Genomic DNA, 27,170 nt, shown 5'->3' with positions numbered 1-27,170 from the left:
GTTCTTGTCAATTGGTTATGGCAAAATTGTGCTTTTTCCCCTTGTCTCTTTGCAACACGTCACTGTTCAGTGAAAGTAACCATTTTCGCTTACTTCAGGGTGCTAAAGAGTGACATTATAACAGGGAAAACATCAGCTCCTCTTTTGCTTTTATTTATTATACCCAGAAAGAGAAATGCAGATTAAAACAAACCAGAACAGTAACTACCTACACAGGCAAACCATTTTTCACATGGGACTTAATATATTGGAACACATTAGTAAACTCCTGTTATTTACAGGTCAGTAGAAAAGTTTAAGTGTTACTTTTACAGGTCACCTGCTAAGAATCAAATCCCCTTATCCTTCCTGTTTCCTCACTCTATATTCTAAACCCTTGATGCATAAACTACAACTTCACCTCCTTTTCAGGGACAAGAGAGCAGGGGTAAGTAGATGCAAGAAAAGAAATGGAAGTGCAAAACACACTCTGGCTTTATCCTCAGACTAGCAATCCAGAAAACAAAACTCCACAAAGAAACCATCAAAGACCATTTTCTGGATCAGGCCCAGAGATCCTGAGATTTTTCTGTCCTTCTTATCTTAACTGGATCTAGACCTCTGTTACAGAGGTCGGAAGTTCCCCATTTCCTAAAACAGTCCCTCTTAGCTCAATGATTTTCCTCACTAGCTATTTGTTTCTTATATAATTGTGAGCTGTTCTAGCATTTCTGATAAAGCACTTAGTTCCAGTAAGCTAAGCTTTGTATTTCATTTGTCCCTGCATGAGAGCTTTTAGCTCCCCTTAGATAGGCACTGCATACTCTAACAATTAAATCACCAGCAAATGTAAAACCTACTTTAATCCCCTTTTAAGGTACAGAAATATAAATAAGTGCCAAGAAAGACATTTTACAAATAGACAAAGTACCTCAGCATGAGCTTGTAACATCCAGTAGAGGACACATCCTTCACCTTCAGCCAGGCAGCTCAGCAAGCTCTACCTCCTATCTTCAGAGGAGCAATCTCAGATTACCAGAGAGCACTTCAGGCCAATTTCTCCTAACATACTGCTCCTCTAACCACAATCACTTTCTCTACACCCTTCCCTCCCATAATAAGCCCTAACCACTTACACCTCCCACAAGACACAGGTAATACCAATTTATCTAAAGCACTCAGCAATTAGCCTTAAATGGACTCTGCTGTCTCTGCAGCTGGAACCAAGCACCTTCTTGCAAACCTATGTTATACACTATGATATCCCTACAGTATCAGATATTTGTCATCTGATACATTATGCATCTCCCCAGCCACTGTTTCTTATGCTTGAGAAATAAATGAAATAACCTGTGCTGCTTAATACTTTCAGTTAAACACAGTAAATATCTCAGATCCCACAAAGTTATTCTGAAATACTACAGCAAATTCTTCATATCTGAGTATTTCACTGATAATACTTCTAAATAAAGTGTAGTGAAAAAAGTGATCCACAAAAATTATCTGCAGTTAGCAAGTACAAAAAGAAGCAGATGTAAGCAAAAGGAATGTAGTTCATGTGCTCACAATAAAGATTTATCATATGATAGGTAAACACCATTGCACTGAAAGGTGAGTTGGGTAGCAAGTCTTTGTACCTAAATGGTCAACTAGAAAAGAAACCCTCTGACCCTTCCAATACTAGCTGATCAAAACTTCTAGTTTATGCAATTTATGACAAGTTGGGGAAGATACTAGATTAAATGGTACAGACAGCCCAAGTCTGAATATTTTCATGCAAAAGAAAATATTGATCTAAGCCTTTCACATAATGTAAAAGAACATAGTATAAGCATCAAACACTCATTACAAGATGCCACAGATATGTTTCCCATGACTGAGAGCAAAGCACTACACGTGCAATTTAATAGACGTGGTGAGCCAGCTGGGTTGCATTGCAGCCTGGCTATCTGAACATCCCAAAGTTACTGACCAGTCTACACCATAGTAGTAGAACTAGGGACCTTACTCCTTCTCTGCCTGATGGCTGTGCATCAGACAAATAGTCTAATAGTATACTGCCACCTCAAGTGGCACCCACTCAGCTCTCCCGAACAACCTGGTATCGCCTGCCCAAAAAGTTCAAAAATCCTAAGCCAGAAGCTTCAGAACCATGAGATTTCAATTAAAATTTACAGTTTCTCTTTGCCTTCCACGTCTTCTTTTTATCTTCATGGTTCAGTCAATGCCTACTTGCTAGTCCCTCTTCACAATCCCAAGAGTTTAGCAGAAGCTGAAATTCTCATATAATTGCCAAGAACTGAAAACCGAGACCTTAAGAACATTAAATACTGTAATAAAGACAGGAGCAATTGTGAAGTCTGAGCAGTTCCATGATTCAAAAATAGGCTTATGCCTAAACTTTCAGAAGTTCTTAATGATTCAAAATTCACAGCTAATGCAGGAGTATCAAAGCTACTCCCAAGCTTATCATTCTTGCTGCAGGCTGTGCAATCCCCACTTAACATAGTTAGGAATTGATACATTGGCTTCAGTGGAGCTGCATTGACTGACACTAGGAGCTGATCTCAAAGTTCACCAGAAAGAGAGGCTGTCTTCAGTAAACTTCTGTTTAGAGCTAATAAGAATCTTCAAAGTGCCTGTTTTTACCCATACAGCAGGATCTAAGTAAATCTGCACCTTGATCCTGCTTGTCTTGAAAAATTCCTGCTTCCTTTGATAATATGAAGTTCCAGCAATTCAGAAACATTTCACAGTCCTCCTAGGTTGCTGCTTTGGTGACAAGCTTTTTCCTTTGATCTTGGTGTAAGAGTTTTCTTTGGCACGCTCCTTGCTCCCACCTTTTTCTGGTCTACTTCCAAGAACTGAACATTTTTAGTTTACCAATTAGATTTTAGCTTTTGTGTATTTTGCTTTATTGGAACTGGCAACATGGTGCTATTTAAACGCAGCTCCATCTGTCAGAGTCAAGTCCTGCAGGTAGGGTGTCATGTTTGATTTTATATTATCATTTCTTGTGTAGTCAGAGCTAAAGAAAAAAAATGTTTACTATAAAACAGTTACTTCTACAAAGTCCTTTGAGAGTTCTTTCACTGTTGTTGCAGGACCTACTTGTGTCCTTGCAAATGAAGCAGGGTAACTTGCAGCCACTATGACACTGGTTCAAGGAAAGGAGATCCATTCCATATTGCTACACCTGAGGTGTGCAAAGAGCCACTTTCCATAGCTCACCTGACAAACAGTAACTCCTAAAGCCTTTATATCCCCAGCCTGTGTTAGCACTTGGCTTAGACCTGGATTCCAAGCAAATGTAGGTGTAAGCTACCATAGGTAAGGTGCCTACCTAACACTGGTAAGGATGAAACACTTCTAGCAAGTGCAGAAGTACAACATGGAGTGCCCGGGGAATTTTGAAGTGATAAAAGGAGGGTGTATGTGTAAGGCAGCAGCTTTCAGGTTAGTAATTTTGAACGAAAACTTCCAGACATGATCTACATGATCCTAAGGTAAAGCATCTATGTCCTGTACCAAACCCAGGAGTAAGGCACTTCTGACAGCATTCATCAGCCAACATGAAATAGGACAGATATAGGAAAGCTCCAGTTTCTATAAGGAGGAGTATCTTCAGGATGCTTGGGAATGCGATCTCTGTTTTTGACTTCTTACCGATCCTCCTCGCCTCACTATCCATAACAACCTTCAGATATATCAACAGTAACTGTTATCCCAAGTGGATTTCACAAAGGATCTGATAAACATCCAAACCGCTCCTGTTCATTTTCTGACATTTTCTTCGTTATATGTACATAACCTAGAATTTCATCATTACCCTATTGCTTGGGAGCCACAGAATGATCCATTTTTTCATTTTCTGAGCCACACAAAGTGCAAAATACAATCAAACAGAATGAAGGGTAGAAAATTAAATATTTCTTCCATTTTTATTGTTTCATTTTTAACCTCATTGCACCCATTTAATTAAAAAACACAGTCTATTCCCCCAGTCGTTTTCTCCTGCCTTTTACAGTTTTGCTTCTCATCTTCAGCCCTTGTTGACCATAGATGGAAGGCAAGTCAGTCCTTGCCAGGAGAGATATGAAACCACATGGTGCATTGACTGAAGCAAATGGCAATCAACAGAATATAAGAAAGAAGTATCCTCTGAAAAACCTCAAAAATATGACACTGACTGTGTCCGGAGATTTGGCAGTATATATAGAAGCTTCTGCAACCTATTAGAGTGCTTGTCTTCTCTTATGCATATCACAGACAATATGCATATCTCCCCTTGTAGTTCTCACTGATCACATTTCATCTGAAAAAACACTATATGCATGCTTTAATTTTACTTATCATAAGCACTGCATCAACAGATTTTTTGTTCAGCCATCTAGAAACAGCTATTCAAGCATTGGAGGTTTCCTGAGTTTCTTCCTAATCCTTTAAACTGTTTTCTGCTTGTTTTTTCCAGCACAACAGAATTAATGTTTCTAGCTTGAAAATTTTTAAAGAAAGATAAATCAGCAAAATACACTGCTTGTAGAGCTTCACCAAAAGCAAGGGAGCTGCAGAAGCAGAGAACCCAGCTGGCATCTCTCACACACTCTTACTCAGAGAGACATCTCAGCAGAGAGTGATCAAGCACTGACAGACCAAGCAGTGTTGCAATAGCAAGAGATCAAGCCACGAGAGCCTCTCCCAAATGGGAGTCATGTGTTTCTTCCCAATATTAGATCAGGATCAAGCACCACACAGTGGACTGTTATCTTGCAAAGAATCTGGTACCTTGGAAGCAATTGACACCAAAAGGGGCAAGGATGCAGCTCAGGCTTTGTGCCAGCTGGAGAACAGAGTGGCAGGGACATTCTCCTGACACTAAGACTCAGTAGACATCCTTCAGAGGCAAGGAAGGTGTAAATCTGAACAGGGGAAGTAGGTTGCAGCTGGGGCGGGGGGGCTCTCACAGCTGAGCTACAGCCTTGCTCCTGCAGCTGGAGACAGTAGTGCTGCCAGCTGGCCCAGGCGCTGCATCAGCTGTGCGAGCCCCCAGTCTGGCATCCCACTTCTAAAAACAAACAGATGGGGAAAGGCCATGTCTTAAACAGCCAGAGCTCTTTTGCTCAGTAAGTGTGAGCCATAAATCTGAGGACTTACGTCAACAACAGCACAGTTGACCTAGTACTAGGCTGCTACTATAAGATCTGTGCTTTCATTGCAATTAAAGTACCATATCAAGGGGAAGAATCAGTTAAACCCTCTGCTATAAACTCTGTCGTCATTGTGACTACTGTTTCAGCTTGTGGCATTGGAAGCAGCTATTTTAATTCATCCAGGAATTTTTCTGGAGTAGATATGGCCAGATTCTCCACTCTCAATGGAGTATAAATCAGTAGAAAAGGAAGTGCACATGTACTCTCATTATTAGCTGGTACTGAAGTGAGGGGTTGGAGAGCATTGTTGTGCTGGGTATTGCACAAGTAGCACAAAGAATTTATGTTCATGGTATAAAACAGTTGGCAAAATTACACAGGTATAGATCCTGTCTTCACATGTGAACAGGGCTCTGGATTAGTGTAATCCAAGCCTGAGAGCTATTGCACTAGAGTTACACTAAGGCTAATCTTGCCCAGGAAGGCTGCTGACATTCCTGGGACTGCATTTTCTGGCTCTTTGCCTAGTAAGCTAGGCCACAGCCATTTTCTTTCTTGATTAATAAGTGGTCATTCTGTATCTGTGGAAGGAACTGGGGACAGAACTGGAAAGCCCTCGCCTTGAAGTGAGGAGGTTACAAGAAGCACACAGGCCTTAGCCTGTAAAGTGCCAAAGCGCTCTGAACCTGTCATTCAGTGATTTTTGCTTCTAAAAACAGAGGAAACAACAGTGGACCATGGTTCATGTACAGCTCACACATGAGCACTCAAGCTGATAGCACAACCCTGGAAAGAAAGACATATTTTGTTTGCCTTCCCCCAAGTTACAGCTACAAACTTCAAAGGCTGGCTCGAACATAGACCAACAAATACATTTAAGTACCAGGATTTGCTAGAACAGCTGTTGCCTGATCAGGATAACCATCCTTCAGGGCCATTGTTATTAATAATTGTTTAATTTACATTGATGACAATGCAAGGAAACAAAAATTACTGTTGTTCCGTTAGTAGCAATTCTCAGCTGGACAGCTTGTCTTTCCCCAGGGGTTGTGTGTACCCCCATTCAGTTTAGCGAAGGATAAAAAGCTGGATGATGAGAGCTGAAAAACATCTACCAAGGTAGGAGTATGTCCCAAATTGGCATTAGTATAGTATAGCCTTCAGTAAATTCATATTTGATGGATTTAGTAATTAATTTAGCAGCTGATGAACAAATGCACGCTGCAACGCTTTGGCCAATTCCTGTAGGCTCTGAGTTGGACCATGCTGACGCAGATCCCCAAGTTATTTGGCAGGAGGCACTTCACAAAGTTTCGTGCAGTCCATTTCTTCCATGGATCAAGCTGTTTGTCCTCCACTACTTCATAAATGGTTTGGGTACAGCCACCCTAGAAGACCATCCAAAGAAAATACCTCTGGTAGGCATTTTCCAGGCACCTTGACAGTACATGGCCCAGAGACTCTGCAGTTTATATGGATGAGACAAAGCAGGGGCCTAATAACAGATACTTTCTTCCATCCATCTTCCCATTTTACAGACTACATCTCTACTTTGCGGTCTGGTGCCTCCTCTCCATACTGTTGGCCACAGGCTCAGAGCATTTGCCCTGTCCCCAGGGAGAGCTGAGCTGAGGATATCACCAAGATGGCTTGGGTCTAGCTCCTGTGGTCCTGTCAGTGCCTGAACGATCCAGGTTACATGAACTAATGTTTGGGTTTGCCTTAAAGCACCAGCAGCACTCAAGCTCTTTTTTAGCAGGCATTAGAAACTTGATCTAACCTTTCGCTTGGTTTTAAAGGATGTGGATGGCAGTTGAAACAGGATTTGGCCCAAGACATTTGCCTGTAGGAATGTATGAGTTGTCCGATGTCACTCAAGGAGGCTGTGACAGACTTAGGAATTGACACCGAATGGCCTAAACATCTTTGCCACTCTGTGTGATTCTGTGTGCAGTGCCATAATTACAGGCCATGATTTCTCACCAAGGCACTGGTCCCCCCTTGGGACTGGAGCAAATAGTAACAGAGGGTTTCCCTTTAAGAACTGCATTCTGATTTTCATCCTTAAGTTTCTTTTATTCAGTCTTATCTTCTTGCTTTTGTTCCACTGTAAGTCATCTTTTCCCATATTGGTATTTATAGCTTCTAATACTCTAGACACTTCTATTTCCAGACAGCGATGAGCTCCTTCTCACAAATTTATTTGTGAGCCAGCCCTGTCTGTCTCCTCTGTCTGCAGCTTTTGACACTGCTGCTTAACCAACATGGGATTAAAATAACGAGAAAAGTGCTAGCATTTTTAATCAGACAACTCTGGGAGAGCTTCAGATGCCCTATGATTCACATATAGATTTTGAGTAATAACTCAAGACTCCTTTCAAGGCTTCTGAAACAAAAGAAGCTGCAGCTCATCTGCCACGTTACTGTAACTTACACCCACCTCTCAGTTCAGACTGGACAGAGGTAGCCTGTCTTATTTGTAGGTAAAAGAGACATAAGTAGGTCTGTGGGAGTAAAACTGAGTTAATGGATATAGTTCTAAATTCAGATATGCAGCAATCAATGCACAAGATGTATGTCCTTCCTACTCTATAGTCATTTGCCTCCCAGATTCCTGTGTACAGCTAACCCACCTCAAAATCTTTTCTATACCAAGGCAGAGGAGATTGCTTTGGTAAAAAGATGTACGTTCCCTTAACATTTTATTTCCCTCCCTTCCCACCCACCTAAGCACTCAGGGAATTTGATTTTTTTCTCTCTTTCATATACATATGTCATACTGCTTAATTGTTGTGCACTGTTGTTATGAATTTTAATTTCTGCCCAGGGTTTGTTGTTTCATAAATTCTTTGATTTCCAGTTAAGTTTCTCCCTGCCTCAAACTTCCACCACATTCCCCACAACCTCAGCAAGGAAGGAAACAGAGCACCTCCAAGCATTAGTCATTTCAAATACTACCATGATTAAGGATGGAAAAGTTGGGCAGAATGGATACATGAGTTGGTTGCTTCCATGTGGAGCCTATTCAGCAAAGTCAATAGTAGTGCATATTATGTCCTGCTGTCTGTGCTTCAAAGTTAAGAACAGTGGATCAGTGTTAAATAGTTAGAAGTCTGATTCTGAAATGAAATGGGAAAGAAAGAAAAATGTTCACTAAAAGTGGGGAGCTGTTTCTTAGGTTTCCTCCTGAGATCTGTGGAGTTAGACCTCTGATTTGACAGTGCAGTAAAGAAGTGTTCTCCTTAAATAATCCCATTTTTAAAGTTAACATTGATTTTTATTAAATATGAAAAGACATTTTTCCATATGAGGAATACACTCACTACTGGGCTATTGTTGAGTGCCAGAGAAGGGCAGATTCATGTAAAATGGAACCATATGTACATCTAGATCTGAATTTAAACTGGGCAATCCTCCAAGTTAAATGCACAGCCAAACCAGGGTTTACTTTCATGTTTATCATACATGGCACCAAAATTCTACATAAAGTTCTTTCCAGATTTCAGATTACACCTACAGAACTTCATAACAGTTCAGTTATGTCCAAACTGGATCTAAAATATATGCCACTATTCACTTTTTTGCTTCTTACTCAGAATCAATGTGGTAGTCTTCAGAATCCAGATATGTATAGCTTCCAAAGTATGAAGGGATTTGAATCCTCTGACCTAAAACTACTGCAGTTTCTCATATGTCCCTTCAGTACACAAATTGGGCATTCCTGTTCTGAGTCTCATCTTTAAACCAGATCCTTCAAAAAACATAATTCTCCACAGTGAAACATTTAAACTATGGGAGCTCCATAGCCAATAGTGGTAGACTGACGAGAGGCCCCAGCTTCAAGGTAATATTTCAGCTCAGGATTTGGGCTATCGGGGTATTCTCATCTCTAAGAACGCTAATGGGAAGCCTGACAAGAACACAGTCCTATTTGAGGAGGCTTTGCTCTCAGTCAGTTAAAGCTCTCATTTCTCGGGATGCAGGGAGCTCAAGGGGTAATCCAGAGCACGGAGATCAGGGATGGAGCAGAACCTGAGGAAATAACCACATTGCAAGATTGCAAAGGGAGGCCTGGGAAGCAAGCAGGAAAACTTGGAGTGAATGACCCTTTCAGTCCTTACGGCTTCAGGATTAAAGCCAGTAACCAAAAAGGGCATGGCTTCCTCAGTGGTGCTAGACATAGCCAAACTAACAGAGAAGGGCTACATCAGCATAAGCAAGTAATGAAATGCAAGAGAAGCAGATTAGTAAAGCAAAACAGCTAGTGCTGAGGAGCTAGTGTCCCCACTGGGCACGGTTCATGGGGTTAGTTCAACCTACTTCTTGCCTACCCCTGGGGACTGAATGCCTATTTCAAAAGCATTAGGTGCACAACTAAGTGCATCATTCATTTAGTTTCAGCCAAAAGGAAACAAGTTTATGTGTGCTCCAGCACTGCTCTGCAATGTGAGCTCAAATGTAGCGTGGGGATGATCAGGAATTTGTTTCAACGGCACAGCCCTGATATATGCTAAAATACTAGTGTGGATTCAACCACAATACTAAGAACAAGTACCCTTGACAAATGCATGACCCCAAGAGGGAGAAATATGGATTGAGGACTTGATTACCAAAATAATTAAATTAAACTACTTCCACTAGAAGAGAGACTACCACTTAGAAAAGTAAGACAACAGCTGGTCCCAGGTTAGAGTAAAGTTCTTCTACTGCCCTGCCAGTGTGTATATAATAATGTGATTCTTTTTTACCACATGGAGGTAATTTTTCCAGAACCGTATCGTCAGTCTTTTAATGCTCACCTTTTTTGCTATGTGCAAGTGTGACAGAATCTGCCAATGAAATTCATGTTCACACTATTGTGCTCCAACCACCGAACCTGGCAGTAATGCATAACATCACAAAGTTCATACTTTTTCATGCGAAGGTATCAAAATTAAATAATGAATTTTCAATGACAGGATTAATATCATTGGATTAACAGACATCTCTGTCATTTTTTCCTACAGTTCTGAAGTAAATCCATTTTTTATTGATCTTCTCATTCTAAGTCTCAGCATTGCTTTGGCTGTAGGAATTACATTTAAAAATACCAGTATTTACTGTAAAACCTTAAATAGCCTTCCTTAATCATAAAAATGTCAGTTCTGAACTTCTAGACACTTCCTGGCACTCTGTCTATCACAAACCACCCACTCGGAGAAGTGAAAAGAGCAAGAAGGATTATTTCATAAATGAACAAACAGGAAATTTCAACTGCCGCCTCTGTTTTAGAGATTTACTAACACCCCTCTACCAACAGATGTGACATCCTGACACTGGAATTATACTTAATGTGAAAAAATAGTGTGGTCAAAGGTTGTTAAAACTACCGAAATGATAGAATGTATTATACATTATGTGCTATGCGCCCTCTGTATTTGAATTTCCAGTCTTCACTTGTGTGCTGCACGTCTTCTCCCAGTGTTTGACCTTCTCTGCTTAGAAAGGAATGGGCAACTTGGCAATCTGCTGGCAGAATCCAGCTTGTGGTACAGCCCTGTATAACCTACTGTCTCTTGTACTTGGCCTTTACACTAGGGGTGAAAAAGAGAAGACCTGGCTTTTACTGGCAATGTCTAAAACTCAGTGGTTGCCAGATATCTCTTTGAGTACCCAGACTTTTTTTTGGAAAGCTGTTGTTGTAGTCTCACTGGAAGAAGTTGCTGCCATCACAGAAATGACTCCGGGGAATAGCCTAAACATGTACCTCAAAACAGGCGTCTGCCCCCATTCGCTGAAGTGCTGAGACAGCTTGGCTGAGAACAAGAGCTCTTTGGGCAAAGGTGTGTTGCAGAAGTGTTCCTCAAGCTATGGTCCATAAGACATCAGACGACTGGACACATCTGTTTCAAAGGCAAACAAACAAAATGTGGGGGAAAAAAAGTAATGAACAATTGTGCCATATTGGGCCAATTTTTACTTGCCTATAGACCTTTGCCTTTGAGGAAACTTCATTGTTTTTCCCTGCAGTCCTGCGAGGCCCCAAGGGAGGCAGACACTCCCCGGGCGCAGAGGGCCAAACGGCAGTGACCCGCAGAGGCAAGCCCACAGCAAAGCTGGGGATTAGGACAACAGGCAGAGCCTTGAACAAAGAGCCATCCTCCTTCAGGAATATCTGCAGAAGACAAGGACTGTATTTCAGATTTACTTGGGTACAACTGAGGGCAGAATTTAGCCCAGCCAGTGTGAGAGCAACTGTTAGGGCCAAATGCTATATATTGTTGCTACTCAAGTACATCATTTGAACAAGGGCAATTTGTGGTAGCCCTTAAGGCTCCACTGATTGAGTACTGTCTATGCCTCCAAAAGTGAAATTACCAGTATTTTATAAGATACCTTTGGGGGGGAAAAAAAAAAAGCCACAGTACCTTTACAGTCACTTTTTAATTTAAAAAATATGACAAGTGAATGATGGAAAAGTCATCTTAAAGCATTAAGTCTTGCCAATGCTGGATACATTGTAGTGCCAAAAGGACATTTCAGATTTTAAGTTGATCTCCAATTTGATAGTCGTTTAATATTCAGCATTTTTCTAATCCTGAAGGAGAAAAAGAAGGATGAGGTAGACAATGTGGAAGCCTTTTACAAATTATAACAAATTATAACAAATTATGGCAATATAGTTGTCTGTTCTGCACATGAAGCAGCATACTATTATGACCAACATGACCCTCTTTAAAACATCATATCCAAAAAATACATTATTTGGGCACCAGATCCTTCCTTCTATTCCACAGGAATCCTTTCCCATTCATCCTGTTACAGGAGCGGATTTCTATCTAGTGATAAAAATTGCACTGGATGCAGAGAATCACTCAAATGTCATTTTAACATGTAACCCAGGGCATCAGTGGGCTGTGCTCTGACAGGAAGCAGGATGCTGCAATCCACAAACACATAATGTATTAGGATGAAGAATGAACTAATTGAGGCTACTAATTGCTCTTTTTTAAAAATGCCTGTTCCTTCTTTTCTCTCTCTGAGTCTCTTTTTGGGAAACAGTAAAGTCAAAACTTTAGGCGCAGCAACACTTTGGTCTAGCATATAAAGCCGACTCAGTTAAGGAAATGAAGAGCATATGCTTTTATTTTTCTGTCCACTTATAATTATATTCTCTATTGATTTAAATAATAGCAAGTGCATTATGTTTCTAGTCTTGCATCAAAATACTAAATATTATTAACAAGAAATCTATTATAATATTTTATATAATAATGATCATTATTATTATCATTTGTTTTTTGATGGCTGCTAATCAGCCTACACTATGGAAATTCTGTGAGGAGTACAGATAGATTCTTCATTTCATTTGGAACAAATGCCTTACAGCTCTCAGGAGAGCAAAACCTTTTGGAATACACCAGAATTTTGCAGAAAAAAACAGAATTAAATTACTGTGGGAAAGGACTGGTAGAGAAAACCTGTTGAAGAGAAGATGACAAAACCATTGCTTATATAATATTAAATTCTTCCATTGTTAGAAAAACGTGAGCAGTATTTTAAATGTCATTCATTTTATAATTAGTTGTGTTCATAAACAGAGCAATATTCATTCTATTTAAAAAACTGATCTTAGGCAGTGGTGAGATGCTGAAAAGATGTTTTAAGAAAGAATGAGTTCAACAGAGTCAAAAACAAAATATATTTGGGTGACTGGTATGACCATTCAAGGATGTGAAGCTTGAACGTTAGTGGAGAACTCCCATTATTACAACTGTTCTAACATGCTCACTTCATTAACTCCACCGAGTTCCCCCAAGCCATACTGTCACAAAAGAAGTGCTCAGTTTAAGCATTCTAACGCTCTATCAGTCCTGCAAGTTAAAAATGAAACTTTTTTTTTTACATGAGGGTTTGCACCAGGGAGCAGCAATGGCCGGCTGCTCCACAAGGGAAGGTGCACCAGGAGCCGAGGTTGACCACCAGGCCGGCTGGAGCAGTGACCCTCCGACGACAAGCCGGGGTGCAGGGTGATAAGTCTGGGTCCGTGTCAGGTCCAGAGACAGTGCTGAGAGTCGGACGCAGTCTGGAGATCACCTGGCAAGTCCACAGGGAGGAGGCAGGTCTGAGGCCGGGCTGGGAAACCAAACCAATACTGAATGGTCTAAGTGCTCTTAACTAAATAACATCTTTATTAGTTGCAGAAAAGGAGAGCTACCACCATTATTTGAGAGCTGTGATTGTGGTTCTTATGGGCACTAGACATGGACCACACTCTGAGTTCCTGAACGTCAGTATCCATCATAGACATGCAATGAAAGAAAAGAGAAATCCCAGGCTCCCTGAGAGTCCAACGTGAAGATGCTTGTTGGGGCTGTAGGGAAATACAGGATATATTTTCTCCTTTGGCATTCTCCCACCTATCACCACTAAATGCCTTACTAACAACACAGTGACTGTGCTGGGAGATACCAGTCAGCTTCAGAAATCTTGTATCCTGAGAATGCTTTCCCAAAGTAAGTTTATTTAAACTTACACAGTTTCAGATAGGGCTGGCTTTTCCAGATTTTTTCACTTTTAACAAATCAGGAGGGTTTGGGGCGGGGGCGGTGGGAGTTGCTTCTTAAGAAATCTAATATCTTAAAAGTTCTGAAGCAGCTCTAGTTCCTATGCAGAGTAGCTCACAGTCTAAATGAGCAAGACACGTAAAGAGCAGTAAAAAGAAAGAATTATTCCTTTACGGAGGTAAACAGAGAGGTAAAGTGTCTTGCCCAATATAAATCTTCTGAGTAATCATCTAGTTAGCACCTTACTCAGAAGGCTATTTTAAGCTTTTTAAAATGCATTCCTTTTACTTTCTGTCCTATATAATAAACACTAGACAGCTGCTTGCATTCTCATAAGTGCAAATCATTATTTCTTCTTCTGTCATCTGTTTTAAACAGCAGAGTATGATTTTGCTGTGATAAAGTTCTGGAATCATAATATATAAATCTGTTTGTGATTTGTAAATGTCAGTACATACGGTACTCAGGCATCTGATTACTGACTGCCTCAAGCATATAAACTAGCATATTAAAACCTTAGCATTCTTGTCAGAATTAACTCATCTTAATTCTTCCAAAAACATCCCTCCCATGCAGGAGCAATTTCTTTCAAGGCTTTTTAAATGTTCTTTCATTTAAGCTATTCCACTTGCCCTTGTAAAGGCTAGAATTTGTTTCAAAAAGACCCAGCTGACAACTAACTTATATGGATCACGTGCTCCAAGTCTTTCAGTTCTTTATTTTTCAGGGACAAATATGAAATAAGCAGAAGTCTAAAAGTCTTCGAAGAAATCCCAGTCATAGTCATATACCAACATTTGCATGCAGCTACCACAGCTGTGATGGTAAATAGGGATTCAGGCTAAAGCTGTTAAGAAAAAAGAAAACTCTCTTCTTCCCAGCTGGTAAAATTTCAAACATTCACCGGAAACAAACAGTTTGCCCACAAGTGTCATGACTCAAATATCACCTGATCTCTGCTGGCAAAAGAACCTGCTCTCTCCCGAGCTATCCAGTCCTTGCTCATCTTGCCATTCGATGGAGCCCCATCTCATCCTTCTTACCCAGATTCTTCTTGGTGGAATTTACCTTTGCCTTCTTGCTGCTCTCTATCACTGAATGACTTTCCTTTCAGTTCGGTACAGACTGACAAAAAATAAACATCTCCTGCTCCGTGTGCTTCCAATTTAAAGTAACCTCCATCTACCATTTTTTCCTTTTTGTAAATTCAAAAATTAGCACTTTGAGTGCTGTCTAGTACTGCAAAGAGATGCAGAGCAGTACAAGCTTCAGTGTCCCCATTTGACAGAGGCACACACCAAGAGGGACAGATAAAGCACCTTCCCTATTAAGGCTTGCTCTGCTTTGTGTGTTCTAGTCTGTCCTCTCCTTACATCGCTTGAAGACACATACTCTAAAGTTAAATTGTGCATTATTAATATAATTAAAAATATAAAGCATACATGTACTATATGTTTAAACAGAAAGCTTGATTTCTCTTCTTGTCTAAATAGAACTACATTGCATATATTAGAGTTCTATCCTATTTTTCTCAAAACTAATTCTGTAGAAGCAAGATTAGGCACTGATGTAGTAATAGTGAAAAAAGATTTTTTGACAGTAAATAATGTAGCATCTCCAGTAAAACAATCACTTGTGGATAAATGCAAAAGAATTATTCCATAAAACATATTACAAAGCTGAAAAAAAACTATAATTCCCAGGAAGCAACTCCCTGTTTTTTGTTTTTTGGGTTTTTTTGGGGGGGGGTTGTTTTGTTTTCTGTTTTTTGTCCGTGAATATCAAGTTTGAGCAATAACAAGGCAGCCCCTTTTTCATATGATTTACAGCTGACAGCATAACACATCTTCTGGAGAAGCCTGCCTAGTGAACATATTCTTGGATTTTACATAAGGGGTTTTCTTTCCAAATGAAAACAAGGTTTAGCTAAGCATATAATATAGTATTACCGGTTGTCTAAAATTCTGCAATTTGTAAGAGCCTCACTGGATCCCAGAAGATGAATAGTAACATTCCCTCATACTCACTTTCAATTAAATGAAAAAGCAGTAGGAATCCTACTATTCTGCCATGGGATAGCGGAAGGCTTCCACGGTCAGTGCAGTACGTAATTAGTGAAAAACATTACTTTGGAGTACATTGTCAGCACCCTGCCGGGGGAATTAGATGTTCGTAGCTGCCAATATGTCTGATTTCTCACATGCTGCATGGAAAGTTTACTCCACTGTGACTTGAGACTGAACAATGAACAAGAGTGAATTTACATGTGCATATTTTTATTTTGTTTTTCTAATGAAACGAGAAATAGTAGTAATTGCAGTGTGATGCAATATTAATGGATGCTTCCACATACATATTCACCTGGCTTATAGACATATATAAACTCTTTCAAAACAAAACACAGTAATTGTTAAAGCGATAGCTAAGGATTCAAAGATACAGTCACACTCCTCTATGATGAAGATGCACTAGATTTTCCATAGCAGTCTAAGGAATTAAAAATCTGTTGCAGATGGGTTTGATTCTTACCACTTTCTGTGCCTCAGTTCTGCTTCAAAAACGTGGATATAATGTGACTTCCTTGGTCTCCAGGGTCTACTGAGGATTACAGCATCTCCACAGCCACAATGGTATCTTCCTAGATAGCAAATGTTTCATACTTAGCAAGGTGATTGTGCTCAGCTGAGACCTCTGCACACTCCCACACAGAACACTAATAGTATCTCCCTTCGTCCGCTGCCACAGCAAATGGCACAAGTTCATTTTGGACAAACTGGGCATAAGTAGAAGGAGCGAACCAGTGGTGGGTGTTCTGAAAATGAATACTGAAGTATTGCAAAGTCAGCTAGTAAAAATACTAATGTTTCACTGTTCCCCCCGTGCATGCCATCAGTGCACTGTAAGTTTAAGCTTTGCTTATCCCCTTTGAAACAATAAATAGTTGCATGTGTCCGAACAAGGTGTATGGATTTATACAAAGGTTTCAGAAGTGAAGAAAACTACCTCCAACTTACTGCTTGCACTCCCAGGGAGCGTAACACAGAAAACAACGTGTTGTGTAGCTGACGGTGTGCTAACTTTCCTTTACAGACAAGCCATAACAGCACTTCTAAAGGAAGTGCAGTAAGAATAAGCACCAGTGTTTAACACTCTCATAGACTTGGATTCAGTCTGAGTCCATGGACAGATTTTTTGCATCTAAAATAAATACCAAATCCCCAAATATGAAAAGGGGTAGGACTGAGTTTCTGTAACCCAGATACATTCAGTAATGCAGAATTAGCTGACTAGGCCCAGCAGCCAGTCTCGCTCTATTTGTAATGCAGTGTCAATTATTTTTGCTTCCCTTTCTTCTTTCTGAAGCTAGGACAGCCCAAGGAAAGACCCGTGCCATCTTGAAATAACCACCTTTTTCTCCCAAATTCAGGCAGATGAGTTTTTAAAAAAAAGTTCTCAGATGTTATGCATGTTTGAGAAATAAGTAAATATTATTATTTAAAGCAAAGAAACACATACTTCTAAATTTAATTACTATTTGTACAACACCCATTTATGAGGCATTTGTCATCAGAAAATTAAATTAACTGTTCATCCCCCACTACTGAAATTCTACACTGGTCTATCCTACGATGAAAGTAATTTCAAAATAATGGCATACTGATTCCTGATTATTAACAATTTAACAGTTATGTGATTAGCATTTTCAATTAACTAATACAATTCATGAAGCTGATTAAGGCAGCAGCACTCTCCACTGAGCACGGACTGTATCTACAAGCTTGTATAATTGCCTGCAACACTTAAGGAGGAGTTACAGGTTAAGGAATTAGCCTCTGGGCCACTTGCCTCATGTTGGTGATTTAAACCATATACTAGACTTCTTATTCACAACTTTTTATAATTACCACAGACCTATGTTAAGGGGATCTCTAGTTATTACAGGTTGATGCTCATTAAGCACAAAAAAAGCTACAGACATCCACACTGCAATTAAAAGAAAGGACTCATAATCTGAATATCACTGCTTGGCCAAAGTTTTAAATCCCTTAAAATCCAAATATCCTCAGGGGGCTGGATCTAGTCTGTTTGTTATATTATGGAAAGCCTACAATATCATCTGTTTCATGTTGTGTATCCTTTGTTAGCTCATTAAGGGATAACATATACCGGGCTTCCAACATTATATCTGGGGAATTAATCCTAACTTCCTATGAGCTTGAATGACAGTAACTTCTCTTCAAATATCATAAACAGTAAAAGTAAAATTTCCAAGAATTAATATCTCTCATTTCAATACTGGGGAATCAATTTCTAGAACTTCACAAATCCACATCCCAGACGTATATAGTATCAATTTATATAACTTCTTACTACTCTCAGACTGTATCAAAGCAAATTTTTGGTGACGTGTATGTCATGAACTTCCACTAGGCTATGAAAAGTCAATGTGATGATGTCTATCAGACATTTTTATGGACAGCCAAAAACAGGCAAATATGTACTAACTCCTCCTCACTTCCTACACTAGACAGAGACTCTGATGGCTAGAGCATATGCTGCAATGAAAAAACTGCAGGACTTTCAGGGAGGGCTCCAATCCTATGGAGATCATTAGAGATTAGATACTTATTGTAGCCTCCATCAGTGATCTTTGTGTTTACATCAGACTCTACCTACCTATTATTTACACTAGTAGAGGTTCAAGTGAGGTCCGCTCATATGAAATGACTATTTCAGCATAAATGGCAGGAATGTTTATGGAGATGCTGATCTTTGATTTAGCCCTGCCCCCATGTGGTCTGTTACATAGTTTTCTTTTAATAAAGTAATATTGCCGAATACTTATTAAAGTCAACACTTTTTTTTGCCTTCTATTCCTATTTTCAGTCTTCCTCATCCACTTTTTCTATATTCTCAGCTTGATCTAGCTACCACTTCCATTCCTTACCATTTCTTATTCTGTTTCACATGTTTCTGACTATGACTAGCAAGTTCTAACTAGATCACCACAAATCTTCCCATGATTTGTTTATGATATATGACTCAGTTGCTACATTGGATAAGACTCAGGTTTGTATGATAATGTTATTTCAGAAAACACTATAATTCAGAGGAAATATAATCACTTAGTTGCAGTCATATCATTGGACTGGATCTAGAAGTGGGAGGAATTCCCAGTTCGATTTCTGTGGTGGAATCCTGCTCTTGGGAATTGTCTCCTCTTGAGTGGGCACCCAATATACAGTGGAGGGAAAGTAACTCCACTAGCCTCAGAAATTCTGGACAATACTGGCATGTAAAATTGAAACCATCTCCCTTTTCATACCTTATGTTTCCCTGATCTGCAGGTTTTCATCACAGTTCAAACGGTGTTTGAAGTCAGTATGAAACAGATGGGCACACTGTCCTGCATCAAGGCCTTCTCTCCTTTCACTCAGAGATCCTGCAAGATGGCACACCGCCCAGTTTCATGCTTTTATACCACATGAGACTCCATGTAGAAATTAAGAGAGAGGAAGGTTGCAAAATCTATTTATAACAGTATAGAACAGGGACACACAGTTGTTGAAGGCATCCACAACTGAAAAGAGAAAGGCAGTTGCATGTACATAAGAAATAGTGCAAGTAAACACAATTGCCTGTTCTAACATTCCAGCATAGAGACACATCCACCAATGTAATTTAGAGTATTTTATAGTGAAGTAGAACAACTACTAAGACATATGTCAATTTTTTTTTTGATTCCTATTAGAAGCTGAAACCTGAGGTCAAACTATGCAAAGGCTGCTCCTGTAGTGGAATTTATAGATGCTGAATGAGGACCTTTGAGTTACAGGTGGACATCTCCAGAAGACATAAAAGGCAAATGTGACAAGGGAGCACTCTTTATATAAGTCTGGAGACGCTGTATGTCATGAAACTTGTTCTACGCTACAGTAGATGAGCCCCCTGTGTACAACAGAATATTGTACTTGGAAAAAAAACTGTTGTTCACTGAAAATTGTGCACCTTTGATATAATACACTGCCAAGTTACAATCAATATCCGAAGCTACTCTCTTTCCCAACTGCTACACCAGATGTTTCCAGATAATGCCTGTCCTTAGCTGAGTAAAACTACACATCCTCATGATACAAACAGTTTTCATTAGGTCTGATCTACGAGAAGATCAGGTACAGCATGAAGTCCCCTATTTCATTTTTGCGCTCAGAAAGAGCTATGTTAGAGGAACCTCAAGGCTGTAGATGCAACCTCAAGGCTGTAGATGCAACTCTTCGAAGGCTGGGACTGCCAGGACTGGGGCTGCATGAACTTCTTCATATTGCCCCCAATGTTGACACAAACATGATAAACTTCAAGATCAAATGATTCAAGCTTGTCAAAATTTAGAGAAGCTGAGAATAAGATCTTGTGTCTAGAAACACTGGGCAATGCTACTAAAAAGGGGTGTTTCCAGGCTTGTCCCTAATATGTTTTAAAAAATGACTTAGAACATGTGTTAATACAACATGCTTTCTTTCATGTTCATTAGATAGCACAAAATTAGAGAACGAAATATACTTTGAAGTTTTAAATTCTCTTTCTCACCTGATTTTTCAGACTTATATTAGCTGCAAATCTGACATTTCTCTTCAGAGGTGTGATGTCAGAAGCATTATACATAGTTTGCAATATCTTATTTTGCACCCAAATTTTCTACCTTGCAGCAGCAAGTGGATTCGCACTGTGAATACTTTTTTTTTTTTTTTTTTTTTTTACCAGAGAGGGGTTTTTTTTGTGTTTGCAGAATAGACGATTGGTTAGAGATTGAAGTTTAACAAAGGAGGCTTCTGCTGATATAACCTAGTTGTGTTCTTTGCTTCACAAATTCATCTGGAAAAATACTATATGATCTTACTTACTGAACTCCAGTTCACTGCAAATCCTGAAGTTCATTACAGTTTCCCAGCGCTCAAAGAGACTTCACTCAGCCTTCTCTAACCCATTTTTAAAGGGTTTTGATGTCCTGCAATGGTGTCTGGGGACACCATTCTTACTCTGCCCCCGTCATATACCAACCATGCTTCTAAGTAATAGTAAAATGTGCTTCTCCAAAATAATTTTTTCTCATAAAATGCAGAAACTTTTTGCAGACAGCTACCCACAAACCACATTCCTGCCTTCTGTCCTGTCTCTAATTTCCTCTGGACACCCATCCTCAAAATAAAAATCTAGAGATGAAAATGTTGCCCTTGAAGTTGGCTGACCTCCTGCTCTGATCACCAAATAGAGGTCAATTTTTCCTGTTTGCTAGAAACACACCCATTTTCCCAATACATTTGTAGTCACTTATCCATGTATCTCTTTGCTGGAGGGCTTCCACCTTTCCTGATTCTGCTTTGTATCTTTGTAGAAAGATTCTGCTCTCCATCCTTTGCTCTGACTACTTCATGCTTCTCTCTCTCCAAAAAGCTCTACAGCCAAGTATCTATGGATATGATTCTCCTCAGGTCCATTGCCGCTTACCAGGAATAAGAAAACTCCATGGTGGCTTGAGACATCTACAGTCAATATAGGTGATAGGCAAAGCAGAAAATTTTCCCCTATGAAAGGAATATATTCATTTCTTTGCCCTTAAAGAAGTACATTATACTATGCCCATGTATAACCCTAGCACCAGTTAGAAATAGTTATAAATAAGTACTTATGACTACAGATGCTGACTTCTGATGATAAACTACTTAATCATGAGCTAATGGCTCTCTTACAGTCAGCTATACCAGTGCCAGAGTCTGCTGGCTCGAGTTGCCCTCTATGCCCTTGCGTTAATTACTTTGACTAACTACAGGAGAAACTTATTAAATTTACTGATTGCACTGTCCATAAACCAATATTTCTTCCACATCAATAACCAGAGTACATCTCTCTTTAGTGTTGATGATTGTTGATTGTCTTTATGGTCCGTGTTCAAACCCAGTGAAATTTCCCCTTTTTTAGAGGACCAACATGGAGCACACCAAGATTCAGCGATTAAAGTTGTGTACATGCCTTCTATAGCCTTCTCCAGAGAATAATTTTTCTTCCAACTTCAAAGCTGTTAACATTTCCCTTGATGGACAATCAGTAAAATAGACAAATATTAGACACCTTTTGACATCTAAATATATGGAAATTTACAAAATATCCACCTCATTCCATTGACATCTACTTCAAATACCACTGAACCATTCTTACAATTTTCAGAGGTGCTGTAACTGCCCAGACCTTATTATGAACATTGTCATTTTCAATTTCTTTCAAGGACAAGACAATGTGGTATCATCACTGGGTATCACTAGATATAAGTACCTCTCTTGTTCTATGGATTATGAAAGGAAAAACAGCAGTAAGTCAGACATGTCCTCAATATTACTAATTTTAATGCCAGTACATCTGTTTGTATATGTGTATCAGGTAATACATTCTTTCAGCCAGCTGCTTCTGTATTATAGTTTTCGTTCTCTCTCATAGAAAAGTCATTGCTAAATTTCCAGGTTTTTCTCTTCAATTAACGATGAGTTATTGCATTTTGCTCTTCCAAGACCACAAAATTAGATATCCTCTTTGCTCAGCATATCTCAAAGCCTAGTCAAAATGTCACCCTTCTGCCATGTGCTTTAAACCTTGGTCTCTCTCACCCAGAGCTGGTGACTATCTTTCTCCACTTTTAATTAGTATAATTACTTATCTCTGTGCTTCACCAGTTACTGTTGGTAGAATACAGAGAAGGGAGCTATACAGTATTGCTTCCATTACTACAAGGTAACAAACCCTGGGTTTTGCAATTATTTAAGAGACAGTCTGAAATGGAACAGAACTCTAATTTCTGGTGTCTCCTAATGCATTATTTTCCCTACATGTTATTCCCCTTAGCTCTTGAGATAGTTATTTTGAGTAAGAGCCTGTGTGGTAGCACAGCACAGACTGCTCAATACAGAAGGATTAAGGTATCATTAAACACCTTGGTACTCAGTCCTGGAGAGAATGCAGCATAATTAGGATAAGGACCCAAGGCTTTCTGATGCACAATAACTTCCCCAGACTGTTTCATAGCATTGCAGCATTGCCCAGAATTTCAGCAGTGCTCCAGTCCTTCCTCTAAAATCCCTTTCCAGTTCAACCCGCCCTGTGCAGTATGCCACTTACTTTGCAAAGGAGCTTTCAGGAGGCAGCATCTCATCACGCCTGAGCTGAGAGAACATTTCCATGGCCAAATGAGAGATTTTTTTGAGTCATCTTCCAACCCTTTTATTTGGAACAAGGAATCTGAAGAAGAGGCAGAAAATGAGTGTAGGTATATATGACAAACATCACAAATATCATGAAAATATTTATAATGTATTCCAAACATGGAAGCCATCGTAGAAGAATAAAACTAAAGAGCAATTCATTACACTGCACTTTTGTCACTCAGCTGCTATTTTAGCAGGCATATGGAATACGGTAGTTACCCATGCTAGATAGATACACATAACATCATCATGCAGTACCAAGTTTTGTGAGTCCATGGCATTCTGGAACTAAGCTGGGCCATAAAATATTGAGAGATTTGGACTTGAGTCAGAAATAAATTTTCTTGAATATGAGAAGAAAAAAAAAGGAAAAAAAAAAAGAAATATTATTGACCATGCCAGAATAAGAATCACAGAGTTTTAGAAATTACTGACCATTTTTTTCTAATGTTGAAGCTAGAAAGATATTGAAGAACCTAAAACAAAATGGCCTTATTTTCCAAGATTCTGAGCATTCGTTCACACAGCTGGAGTGGTTTCTGCTCAGTTTATATTCTATCTCTTTCCTTGTAAAAGAAATAATTTCCCACACTACTGTCTGTCACCTCTCACAGTGTTATGACTACAAGCAGTCAAAACCTTACAATGAAACAGGTTTCTGTTGGAAAATGACTATTAGTAATAAAAGATGCAATGTTTCATTGCAAAGGCTCAGTTTTTACAAATTTTACAAGGCTTATCCTCTATGAACCTGAGTTAGGTTTTTCAGCTTTGGTGTCGATTCAACTTGCAAACATTTATAACACTTCAGTCAAGGAATCAGAAGCCTTATGAATCCCATTATGAATCAAAGAATTCAGAGTCAAGGCAGCGTGTGGGCTTTAATGCCTTTAGTTTCCCTGTCACAAAACTATGATCTTGAAAATTACAGACTTGCCATTCCAAGACAGTGATATTAAACAAACTTCCAAAATCTCAGACCTACCAAAACTCATATTTGCAATTGCATAGTCATGAGACCCAATCATTCAGTTGCACTGCTGCTTTTTGCAGAGACAGGTTTCACTTAAAATAAGAAGAACCATGTAGTTTTCAGTTAAAATCTCCTGAAGATCACAGGGAACATGCTTAATTTTAAAGAGATCACATTTCCAAAATGAAATTCACATAGTTTCAGTTATATGCATTTTTTCCTTGTGATTCTGGATTTTAACTCTGGGCAAGACATTTTTTGAGACAATTACCAAAAAAACTGTTGAAAGGAAGTTAAGACTCATAGCCTGCTTTAGAAAGAACAGCAAGACCCTCAAGGACCATTGTCTCTTCATATTTCTGTAGAGCTCCATGTGACCTCTTATTTGGATGCATTAAAAATAATCATTTATATGTCAGAGCAGAGTTAGAGGACTCCAAAGACACATGTGTAAGTTGATTTCTAAGAAGTAAAATTTAAAGATTCGTATCTTTGCACTTATTTCTTCTTTAAAGAGAAATAACCTTTTTAACATTGGACATTCAAAATAGTAAATGATGTGTTATGAAAATTATTGATTAATATATATTCCATTCAAGTTCCTTAAATAAGCCCTTCCACTTAATTCCACTTTATTTTAAAAATGTGGAAAAAATCTTTCTTGACTTAAGCCACAGAGAATTGAACAATGTTAAGACTACCTATGGAAAAATGCAGAAAAGTCACACATTACTTATTTAATTTAAAATATTACTTGGATCTTTGCCAGTTCAGTTACTTTATTTCAAAGAAAGCAAAAATAAGTACTTATTTGGCAGCTATACTGAGTATGGACTTATGCCACTGCTAAGTAATCTGAAAAGGCTTTTCCAAATTCTGTTTCCAGTGCACTAATAAAACTTCCATTAAATTCAACAGGTTAGGTCAATGTTGAGAGATTCTTAACTCTGTAACCATCTAGTGGCACACGTCCATCTTCATGTTCTTTGTAGCATTTTAATTACAGGGGCAAGGGTGGACATCTATAGCTGTGGACATGAACTATTTCGCTCTTAAATAGACATTAAATTTTGAATCATGCACTACTTTCAAATTATTTATATATCTTTGAGCATGCTTGGACAACCAGTGAGGAAAATACCTATACTACTTTTTTGCTGTTGCCATCATTGATGGATTTGCAGTTTGCACTGGTTAGGAAAAACAATGCTGAATTTTCACATTGCAGCTAACAGAGACAACCAGTTATTTGCTCTCGGTAATATTGGTTTAATCCCATCAACTTCAGAATCAAGATGGTTTGGAAAACACATTCACTGGAAGTATCCTGGATGTTGATTTTCAGCTCCTTAGCTATTACCATACAGGCTGACAGAGCAGGGTCCAAAAGCAGCATGCAACAGCCACATCATTGTTCCCAAGACACCAAGAGCCGAGCGGCATTTCCTAGAACGCCTTGGTTTGCGTGGCTTGTGCGATCAAGGAAAGACCTGGGGCCAATTTGTCTGTTGGACATCTTGTGGCATATGATGTGATGGACTCCAGCTAGGGAGACAGAGCTGCCCCTTCAGGCTGCTAGAGAAAGTAAGGGCACAAACCTTCTCCCACAACAGGACCTGCACTTCACCAGAAACTTGAACCTGCACATGGACTTCCTGACAAAGCAAGTTTTGGCTTCAGATTATTTTTAAATTTAGGCTCAAAAGGCAATTTAGCACTATTCTCTAATGATGCAACATAACTAGAATGCACTGCCTTACAAAGCAGGCAAGGATGGGCTTGCTGAAACTTTTGGGGATTCCTGCTGTAGTTCTAAAATTATTCCTGATATAGGTTTAATTACTATCTTGTCATCCACAGTCAAAGCATTAAGAGGAAGAACATGCACACCATAATAAAAAAATAAATAAAAAAAACTAGGAAAAGCTTTGCTGAGGTTCTTTACATTTTTATGATCCTTTCCATGTCACTTTTAGGAGGAGGAGAGAGTGTTCGGTGGCATAAGAAAGGACATATAAAATTATATATTATATACACACTCATCTTTATTAATGAAGCAAAAACAGAAGTGAAAATGAATATATGTCCTTCCATAATGGAAAATGCTAACAGGAATAGTTGTGACTAAACATCCATCTTTACTAGTGTCCAGGATTTTAATAAAGTTAACTCAAAATTGGGATTGAAATCATAAAATGTTTTTTAGCTGCCAGCACACATATTCTAACAGTTTCCCCCTGAAGGTTTGACCCATGCCCTTAATTCATCTATTCATATGTGAAAGTCCCCGGCATCCTTAGAGTACCAGAACTTGAGTCCTGGCAATCCAGATAGGGAAAGCACTCAGGATCTGGGTCCTGCAGCTTCCTGTTGTATCAGGCAGACATAAAAAATAGCCAAACTTCAGAGTCCTGAGCAGGAACTTCTGTGTCTATATGATAGTTAGCTCTGGAAGTCTAAGTACTCTGCTACCTAAAAGGCTCGTATCCTAACTTCCCTTCCTGACATTTTCCAAAGCTCACTCTGCTTTACTCGTGTCCACAGCTCCTGAGTATTTTCTGAACTATTCGCTCAAAAAAAAGATCCAAAGGTTATTGACTTCTAAAATCTTCTCTCCACAAATGGATCAATAAAGTTGCTGATGACAAACAACAGCTCATCACTCATTCTCACTGCATTTGCCTTTATATCCACTGAAAGCAGTCAGAGAAATGAGGACCCTACTGATCCTATAAACTTCCCAGGACATACACTAGAAGGATTATGTGTGTGCACGGATGGATACCTGTACATCGTCAGAGATCTCCAAAAACATAACAAAAAAATCAGCTAATATGTAGCCAAAGTAGGAGACAAGAATGCCTCTTACAAATATTTTATCAAAGAGTTCTCAGGATGAATTGCCAAAGGTGATTAAGAATGTTCTCAGAGAATAATATCTGTGGAAATTTTTTTCCTGCTTCTTAGTAGTCAGCATTGATTGGCTGGGCTTAATATAGCACTGTGCATGCAAACTAGGTATGAAATTGTTGTTAGCACTAGAAAATCACCTGCCATTAAGCCGCATACAGTGGATGCAAATTTAGCACACTTGCAAATGGAAAGCAAGCTTGAGAAGAGTACAGCATGTCCCTAGAACTACAGCTTGGAATATTAATCAGTTTGAAACATATTTAGACTGGATGAGTTGGGATTAATAACGTCTCAGAGATAATAGATCTTTCTTCTTTAGATAATCGATCCATGTTTTACTTTATTACTATTGCACAGC

This window comes from Apteryx mantelli, chromosome 6 (genome assembly GCF_036417845.1).
Source record: "Apteryx mantelli isolate bAptMan1 chromosome 6, bAptMan1.hap1, whole genome shotgun sequence".
NCBI lineage: Eukaryota > Metazoa > Chordata > Aves > Apterygiformes > Apterygidae > Apteryx > Apteryx mantelli.
Note: the sequence above shows the minus strand (reverse complement) of the source record.